Raw genomic sequence first — 8,697 nt, forward strand, 5'->3', positions numbered from 1 at the left:
CAGTCAGAGTTCAACCAGAAAAACAGAATCAGTAGGAGATACATACAGAGGTTTACTGCCAGGAATTGGCTACATGATGGTAGGGGCTGGCTAGGAAGTACGAAATCTGTAGCACTGGCTGTGAGGAAGAGTAGGCTTAAACCCTCTGGCAGGAGCGGAAGCTGCTGTCCACAGGAGGAACTTCTTCATCAAGAAAGCCTCAACTCTGCTCTTAAATCCTTTCATAGAATTGAATTGGAGCCACCTAGATTATCCAGGATAATCTCCCTTAAAGTCAACTGATTATGAGCTTTTTTTCTCCTTTATTGATTTTTTTAGAGAAAGAAAGGGAGAGGGAGAGAGATAGAAACATCGATGAGAGAGGACATCGATTGGTTGCCTCCTGCATACTCCCACTGGGGGTTTGGCCCACAAATTGGGCATGTGCCCTGATCAGGAATCAAACCAGCGACCTCTCGGTGCATGGGGTCAATGCTCAACCACTGAGCCACACTGGCCAGGCGGATTATGGGCTTTAATCACATCTATAAAATACCTTCACAGCAACACCTAGAAGAGTGTTTGATGGAGTAACTGGGGACTATTGCCTAGTCAAGTTGCCATATAAAATTGACCATCATATGGTTGGGGGGAGTTTTAATTGCTGATTAAATTTTTAAAGGATTCTTGTCAAAGAATAAATTTTGGTTTTGTCAATTGTCTTTATTGTATTTTTTCTTTTTCATTAATTTCTGTTCTAACCTTCATTAATTCATCTTTTTCTTCAGGTTAATTGCTCCTCTTTTTATACTTAATTAATTAATTTATTTTTGTTACAGATGTTTCTCCTTTTACCCCACTGATTCCCCCACGCCCCTCCCTCCCCGTCCTGTCCCCAGCTTTGTTGTCCATGTCCACTGTTCATGCATACATGCATATAAGTTCTGTGGTTTATCTCTCCCCCACACTCCCTCTTCTGGGGATTGTCAGTCTGTACCCCACTTCCATGTCTCTGGGACTACCCCGTTCCTCAGACTGTTATGTTCATTATATTCCATATATAAATGAGATCATGTGGTATTTGTCTTTCTCTGCTTGGCTTGTTTTCCTTAGGATAATACTTTCCAGGTCTCTCCATGTTGTCTCAAAGGATAAGAGATCATTCATTCTTACAGCTGCATAGTACTTCATTGTGTATATGTACCACTACTTTTTTATCCGTTGGTCTACTGATGGACATTGGGCTATTTCCAGATCTTAGCTATTGTAAATAGTGCTGCTATGAACATGGGGGTACATATATTCTTTCTGATTGGTGTTTCGGGCTTCTTAGGGTATATTCCTAGAAATGATATTGCTGGGTCAAATGGCAGTACAATTTTTAAATTTTTGAGGTAACACAATATTGTTTTCCATAGTGGCTGCACCAGTCTGCATTCCTACCATCAGTGTACTAGAGAACCCTTTTCTCCACAACCTCGCCAACACTTGTTTGATGATTTGTTGATGGCGGCCATTCTGACAGGTGTGAGGTGATACCTCATTATTGTTTTAATTTGCATCTCTCTGATGATTAGTGATGTTGAGCATTTCTTCATATGTCTCTTGGCCATTTGTATGTCCTGTTTGGAGAGGTGTCTATTTAGTCCCTCTGCCCATTTTTTAATTGGGTTCTTGGTCTTCCTTTTGTTGAGCTGTATGGGCACTCTATTTATTTTGGAAATTAACCCCTTATCTGATGTTTCATTGGCAATGATGCTCTCCCATAGAGTGGGTTGCCTTTGCATTTTGATGGTTGTTTCTCCGGACCGCAGGCCGACGCTCTAACCGCTGAGCCAAACTGGTCAGGGCTGATGGTTGTTTCTTTTGCTGTGCAGAAGCTTTTGAGTTTGATGTAGTCCCATGTGTTCATTTTCTCCTTTGTTTCTGTTGCCTTAGGTGATGTATCATTGAAAATTCTGCTGCGTATGATGTGTTAAATTTTGTTGCATACATTTTCTTCTAGGATTTTTATGGATTCATGAGTCACATTTAAGTCTTTTATCCATTTTGAGTTTATTCTTGTGTATGTTGTAAGTTGATGGTCTAGTTTCATTTTTTTGCATGTAGCTGTCCAATTTTCCCAACACCATTTATTAAAGAGGCCATCTTCACTCCACTGTATGCTCTTGCCCCTTTGTCAAATATTATTTGAACATATTGTCTTGGGTCCATTTCTGGGTTCTCTTCTGTTCCATTGATCTATCTGCCTGTTTTTGTGCCAGTACCAGGCTGTTTTGCTCACAGTGGCTTTGTAGTATAACCTGAAATCTGGTAATGTGATCCCTCCAACTTTGTTCTTCTTTTTCAAGATTGCTGTGGTTATTTGGGGTCTTTTTTGGTGCCATATTTTTTTTGTTCATTATTCTGCGAATAATGACAGTTCCACTTCCTCCTTTCCATTTTGGATCCCTTTTATTTTTTCTCCTGTCTGATTGCTGTGGCTAAGACTTCCAGTACTATGTTAAATAAGAGTGGCGAAAGTGGGCATCCTTGTCTTGTTCCTGTTCTTAAGGGAAATGATTTTAATTTTTGCCCATTGAGTATGATGTTGGCTGTAGGTCTTTCATATATGGCCTTTAGTATGTCGAGATATGATCGCTCTATTCCCAGCTTGCTGAGTGTTTTTATCAGAAATGGGTGCTGGATTTTGTAGAATGACTTTTCAGCATCTATTGATATGATCATATGATTTTTATCTTTTATTTTGTTTATGTAGTGTATTACATTTATTCATTTGCGAATATTGTACCAGCCTTGTATCCCTGGTATGAATCCCACTTGGTCATGGTGAATAGTTTTTTTGATGTATTGCTGGATTCAATTTGCTAGTATTTTGTTCAGTATTTTGGCATCTATGTTCATCAGAGTTATTGGTCTGTAGTTTTCTTTCTTTGTAATGTCTTTTCCTGGTTTTGGAATTAGAATGATGCTGGTCTCATAAAAGGAGTTTGGAAGTCTTCCTTCTTCTTGAATTGTTTGAAATAGTTTGAGTAAAATGGGTATTAGTTCTTTGAATGTTTGGTAAAATTCCCCCGTGAAGCAATCCGGACCTTGGCTTTTGTTTGCTGGGAGAGTCTTGACTACATCTTCAATTTCTTTTGTTGTTATTGGTTTGTTCAAGTTTTCTATCTCTTCCCGGTCCAGTTTCGGGGGACTATGTGTTTCTAGAAATTTGTCCAACTCGCTTAGATTGTCATAATTTGTTGCCATATAATGGTTCATAATATTTGTTAATGATCCTTTGTATTTCTGTGGTGTCAATTATTATTTCTCCTGTTTCATTTCTGATTTTGTGTATTTGGGTTCTCTCTCTTTGTTTCTTGGTGAGTCTAGCTAAAGGTCCATCAATCTTGTTTACCTTTTCAAAGAACCAGCTCTTTGTTTCATTGATCCTTTGAATTGTTTCTTTGGTCTCCATGTCATTCATTTTTGCTCTAATCTTTAATATTTCCTTCCTTCGACTTGCTCTGGGGTTTTCTTTTTGTTTGCTTTCTAGTTCTTTAAGTTGTGAGGTTAGATAGTGTATTAGAAATTTTTCTTGTTTCTTGAGGTAGGCCTGTAGTGCTATGAACTTCCCTCTCAGAACTGCTTTCGCTGCATCCCATAGATTTTGTGTTGTTGTCTGTTCATTTTCATTGGTTTCCAGAAAGTTTTTAATTTCTTCCTTGATCTCCATGGTCACGCATTCATTATTCAATAGCATGCTATTTAGCTTCCATGTTTTCAAATGTCTTTGCATGTTCTTGTTGCAGTTGATTTCTAGTTGCATGCCATTGTGATCTGAGAAGATGCTTGATATGATTTCAATCTTCTTGAAATTGTAGAGACTTAGTTTGTGCCCTAACATGTGGTCTATCTTTGAAAATGTCCCATGTCCACTTGAGAAGAAGGTGAATTCTGCAGTCTTGGGGTGTAATTCTCTGTAGATGTCTATTAAATTCATTTGATCTAGCACTTCATTTAGAGTCTGTGTTTTCTTGTTAATTTTTTGTCTAGAGTATATATCCAGTGATGTCTGCGGGGTATTAAAGTCCCCTGCAATGATTATATTGCTGTTGATTTCTCCTTTGCAGTCCTCCAGAAGATTTTTTAATATATGTCGGTGCTCCTATATTGGGTGCATATATGTGTACCAAGGTTATATCTTCCTGTTGGATAGATCCTTTCAATATTATGTAGTGACCTTCTTTGTCTCTAGTTATGGCCTTCATTTTGAAATCTACTTTAACAGATATGACTATTGCTACCCCAACATTTTTTGCTTTCCATTTGCTTGAAATATTTTTTCCATCTCTTCGCTTTCAACCTATGTGAGTCTTTTGTTGTGGTGTGGGTCTATTGTAAACAACATATATGTGAGTCATGCTTTTGTATCCAGTCAGCTACTCTGTGTTTTTTTATCGGAGTGTTCAAACCATTCACATTTAAGGTGATAATTGATATGTACTTATTTATTGCCATTTTTGTTTAGTGTGGTTCTATTTTTCTTCCTATTTCTTCTACTACTTACAGCAGTCCTTTTAGCATATCTTGCAGTGCTGATCTGGTGTTAATATATTCCCTTAGCCTTTTTGTTTGGTCTGGGAAGCTCTTTATTGGACCTTCTATTTTGAATGATAGCCTTGCTGGGTAGAGTAGTCTCGGATTCAGATCCTTGTTTTTCATGACCTTGATTTCTTCATGCCACTCCCTTCTGGCCTGTAGTATTTCTGTTGAGAAGTCAGCTGAGAGCTCTATGGGGTTTCCTTTGTAGGTAACCTGTTGCTTATCCCTTGCTGCTTTTAGAATTCTCTCTTTGTCTTTAACTCTTGGCATTTTAATTACTATGTGTCCTGGTGTGGGCCTGTTTGGGTTCTTCTTACTTGGGGCTCTCTGTGCTTCTTGAACTTGATTGCCTTCTTCCTTCACCAAGTTAGGGAAGTTTTCTGTCATTATTTCTTCCAATACATTCTCTAACCCTTGCCCATTATCTTCCTCTTCAGGGACTCCTGTGATGCGAATGTTATTATTTTTCCAGTTGTCCCACAGTTCTCTTAAACTATCTTCCTGTTTTTTAATTGTTTTTCCTTTTGATTTTCTGATTGGTTGATTTTTTCTACCCTGTCTTCTCATTCACTGATCCGGTCCTCAGCTTCCTCTACTCTGCTGGTTAGTCCTTCCAATGTGTTCTTAATTTATGCTATGTCATTTTTCATTTCCACTTGGTTGGTTTTCAATGTTTCTATATTTTAGTCATGGTGCTGATGTCCTTACTCACGCTGTTGAGCTTCCTTAAGATCATGGCTCTGAACTCTACCTCTGATAATTTGCTTAACTGCATTTCATTTATCTCATCTTCCATAGAGTTCTCTTGTTCTTTCACTTGGGATTTGTTCCTTTGTTTCACCATTTTGGGTGTCTCAGTGGGTTTTGGAGCCTGCCAAATTTTCCCTGTGCTTGTTGGTGTTCTGCTGTTTGTGGCTTCCTCTACTGGGTTTGCATTGGCCTAGGTGGGCCCATGTTAAACACCCCTGTCAAGTCTTCCTTTCCTGGGTAGATTTGCAAGCCCAGGATAGGTTCAGTTATCCTCTAGCTTTTTCCTGGTTGCTAGTAGTCTCAGTTAGTCAGTGCCTTGAAATGTAGCCCTGGTGTTCTGCAAAACAGGATTTCCAGAGGGTGGGATAGATGCTGGTTGTTTTGAGCCTCAATTTGCATTTCTTTGCTTCACCTGGGAAAGGCTGAATATTTGAGGGTTGGGATGCTGCTTTTCCCCACAGCTCTGGGAAGGAGCACACTGGCCACCGTCTTTTGAGGCCGCAACTGAGCAAAAACTCTGAGTGCCCTCCAAATTCCAGTTGTCCCCACAGTGTTCCAGCCCAATCTGCCCTCCCTCTGCTGTAGCCCCCAGGTGAGTGGCTCTGGGTATTTTAGCGCTCTGTCCTGGCTCTCTGCACTTTGGAGTGGGCTTGGTCTTTATTCCCAAGGGTGCTGTTCACAGCTAAGACTGTTGCTGTCCATGGGCTCCCAGCCCGCTACCCTCTCACTCCTCTGCAGATCCTACCAGTGTCTCTGGTTATATGATCCTGTCCTGCTGCTTTTCTTTTGCTTTTTTTTCCGAGGATTTGTCTTTATTTTAGTTGTAATTCCCGTCTTCTCCTGGGAGATCGTCTGTGTACCTTCTATTCACTCTGCCTCCATTTTCACATCCTCTACGCCTATCCTGTGTGCAGCCTGGTAGCACAGGCCTCTGTGGTGCCCCCGCCCCCTGCACATCCCATGGGTTACTGGATTGCACAGTCCCTTTGGGGACCGGCCTCTATGCCTATGTTATGGGCTGCTGGGTTGCACAGGCCTCTCTGGTGCTTCAGCATCCTGCAGGTGCCGGGGTAACTGGATTGCACAGTCCCTGCTGGGTCACATAGGCCTCTCTGGTGGCCCCACACCCTGCAGGTCCTATGGGTGGGCAGTTGGATTGCACCAATCTCTCTGACTCTGCCTTCCCACTGCTCTTGTGAGCTGCTGGACCCGCACAGGCCTCTTTGGAGCCCCAGGTCCTGCCACTGGCAGCTGGGGAGTGCTGCTGTCCCTTGGGGCTCAACTACTGCTCAGCTTTTGCTGTAGTTTTTTGGGATGGGTCTCAGCTGCTAGTCTGTGCTTCTATTGCTTGGGGTGGATGTCTGCTCACCAGCCTCTGTTGCTGGGGGTATATTTCCAGTCTGATCAGGCTGCTACCATGGGGGATGGTGCTGGGCTCCCAGCTGTCCGCGACTTCCGCGACCTGCACCTTGGGAGCTCCACTACTGTGCACTGGTCTGTGTTGACACAGAGTGTCCACTGGTCTGATGATGCCAGGTGTGCTGGTGGGCTGAGGTTGTTGGGCCCCAGCCTCTCCCACTGCCTCCTCCCAGGGAAGACTCGGAATATTGCAAAATGATGGGACCTCCCCGCGGCACTGGGAGAGGCGCCCTGAAGAGTCGCTTACCGCGGTAGCTGGCTGCTCCCGTACACAGCACAGGAACCTTCTGCTCCGTGTCTCTGCACTGCATGAGTTTGGTCGTCCACCCTCAAGTCCACTCACACTCTCACACACACTCGCTCAGTCTCTCACACACTCACCCTCCCTCCAGTCCTGCCTGCCTCTATCTTCCTTTTTAAAAAAAAATTTCTTGAGAGGGATACTTTGTTCACTAGTTTTAGCCTTTTCTCTTTTTCAACCACATACATTTATGGCTAAAATTTTCTCTAGGCAGGATCTTGACTGTATCCCACAATTTTTGAAATGTAGAATTTTCCTTATTAAAATATTCAAAGTATTTTTAATTTTCCACTATGATTTTTGACCTATAGTTATTTGTAAGCATGTTGCTTAATTTCCAAACATGCCAAGATTTTTCAGCCACCTTTTTGTTATCAATTTGTAGCTGAATTTTATTTTTGTCAGAGGGTATACGCTTTATGATTTCAGTCCTTTTTTCTTGTTGATATTTTTTTGAATTTTCATTTATTTTCTTAAACATTGTAAATGTAGCTCTTTTATAGCATGTATCTGATAAAGAATGGTGTTTGGGAGATACCTGCCACAGGTGAACCTGGAAAGGTGGGTGAGAGCTGAACTAGGAAGGATATTGAATGTCACTCTACAGAGCTAGAACATGTTGTTGGAGGTCAGTATTGCTTGCCTTTTAGTCACTTGCATGCTATCTACGCAATCTTTGGCCATGTCCAAGTACCACACATATAATTATCTACTTAAAATGTGTTATTTAAATTGACTTACTCTTTGAAATTCATATAATTTTACATAAAAGTTGAACTTTATACTATTGTAAATGGAAAACTAGTATCATTTATCATGAATAGAAGGTAGCCATAAAAAGAAACATTACAATCAAAAGGAAATAATATGACATATTATATAAAATATTGTTGCCTGATGAATGCTTGAAGGCTGAGACCTGTTCTCTTATTGTTAAAATAGAAGGTTTAAAAAGCGAGCATTTGAGGATCTAATGAAATGCACCACAATGCGTGGTAATAGGAAAATGATGGACTTTCCAGTAAATATTTTTTTAAAGATTTTTATCTTACTTGATTTTAGAGAAAGAGGAAGGGAGAAACTTCGATGAGAGAGGACATTTATTGGCTGCCTCCTGCATACCCCCCACTGGGGACTTGGCTCATAACCTGGGCATGTGCCCTGACTGGGACGAACCGGCAACCCCTTGGTGCATGGGTCGATGCTCAACCACTGAGCCATAATGGCTGGGTGAAATTAGTAACATGACATTAAAAATACTTTTCTTATCAATTTTCAATCATCATTGCAAAAATCAATGGATGCTAAATCTAGGGGAGGGGGCAAGTTTTATGCAAATTATTTGCATGGTTTTGAAGTATCTCCTGAATGTTGCTTATTAGTTGTAAGGGGGGAAATGTAACTATACAGGGGAGAAATTTGCTATTACTTTGGGCAATCAAAAATAATATTATCTAGATGACACCCTTACAAGGACACATCACAACTGAATTTCCATACAAAAAATAATGTCTATGAATCCTTACTACATATGACATCATATTAAAAAATTAGTTCCAGACAGACTGAATAGCCAGATCTAAATGTAAAAGGTAAAACAACAAAGCTTTTAGAAGAAAAACATGGAGAATATCTTTGTAAACTTGGAGTAGTCAACAATT

Source organism: Molossus molossus, unplaced genomic scaffold (assembly GCF_014108415.1).
Source record: "Molossus molossus isolate mMolMol1 unplaced genomic scaffold, mMolMol1.p scaffold_m16_p_2, whole genome shotgun sequence".
Taxonomy (NCBI): domain Eukaryota; kingdom Metazoa; phylum Chordata; class Mammalia; order Chiroptera; family Molossidae; genus Molossus; species Molossus molossus.